Below are 1,650 nucleotides of genomic sequence, written 5' to 3'. Positions count from 1 at the left end.
GTCAACAACCTAACAATTTGTTATTCGTATTATAGTATTAGGCAAATCTCAGAAGCTGGTCAGATGACGCCTCAGACACTGATAGTAAATTGTTTTTTTTTAACATGCGCAATTCATGCTTTTGGTGTAAACGTGTATGTATATATGTTGCACTATTTTCCAGTAAAGTTGTAAATTCAATACTGTAGTTGTGCCTCTTGCCTGTATGGTTCGTATGGGCTCATTACAATAGTCGTTTTCATTGGCGATTGTGCATGGCACTGCCGCCGCCGACATCCATAGCACCTATCCCCGGGGTTGAAAAAACATACCAAGCTCCCACGGGGATCGAGCCTAGGGCCGCTGCACGGGAGTCAGCTACTCACCACTGAGCCACGCCAGCGCGTGCTAGCACGCTGCTGAAAAATGCCCTGTAAAGGCACCCTAGCGCGCAAGGAGACCCGCGATGTGACATGCGTACCACGTATGTCAGAGTTGCATATTATTACACCAGGTGACACGCTATGTAGCAGATGCACAGGTAGCGGTACAAGGTAGTTAGAGAAGGTTTGAGGAAGAAAAGCTGAAGGAGACGTATACACACAAGGACGCTAGAAAAATATATATTATATATCTTATTAAATCAAGCTGGGTAGGTGACGGTGTCACCGCCGCGTTTCAAAGGAGATGCGAATACATCATCATCAACTTCATGAACATCGTGGCGTGCCACTTGTCTTTCGAAGTTAAATTCGCGCCGCGTAGCGTCTATAGGTACTTCCCTTGCATTGCAGTTTGATGTTATTACACCACGTGGCATGCAACGTAGCAGTTGCATAGGTAGCGGTAAAAGGTAGATAGACAAGTCTTGAGGAAGAAAAAAAAAAGATTATAGGGATGTATGAATACTACTGTAATGTATGGCATGCATGGTATACATGACATGTATGGCATACCTGAATAATTCAAGCAGGCTATAGGTGACTGCCACCATTCTGTTTAAAAGTAATGCCAGTGAATCTTCATCATCATTAGCATCATGTAGTGCCATTGGTCACTCGATGTGACATTCGAGCCGCGTAGCATCGGTACGTACAAACTTTGAATTGCAGTTGCGTAATATTCCACCGGGTGTCCCGTCATGTAGAATTTCTACATAGCCGTTGCATGCTGTAGGTAGCTGGACCTGGTAAACTCAAGCAGGCTAGGCGACTATTAGTCCCCCCCCCCCTTATTCGAAGGAGATGCCAATAAACCATCATCATCACCATCATCCGCATCATCGTACCATGCCGGGGGTCGAGGGGTGTTACATGGGCGCCACGTAGTCTGGATACCTGTGTTTACTCTACGAACCACTGCTGAAGAAGTTAACCGTAAGAGCTACGCCCGCGGCTGCAACCAGGCAACGTCGGGCTCAGTAGACCACTATGCCTAGAGCAGCACAAGCCGCAGCTTACATCGACGCCGAGCGGACAGTTGAGATCGTTCTCGTGAAAGTGGGGGCGAAGAGACTTCGCCGCGAAGACGCTGTAGTGCCTGGTGCCGGAAATGGAGCTCCTATAGAGCCGCTCCTCGATCTTATGTTGTGGCTGTGCTGCATGTTCCGCGCAGACCTGTGATTTTCGTCTAACAGTCAGGAAACATACTGCCTCTCATCATCATGAGGCG

Source organism: Dermacentor silvarum, chromosome 3 (genome assembly GCF_013339745.2).
Source record: "Dermacentor silvarum isolate Dsil-2018 chromosome 3, BIME_Dsil_1.4, whole genome shotgun sequence".
In the NCBI taxonomy this organism is placed as follows: Eukaryota; Metazoa; Arthropoda; class Arachnida; order Ixodida; family Ixodidae; genus Dermacentor; species Dermacentor silvarum.
This window is presented reverse-complemented; position numbering follows the sequence as displayed.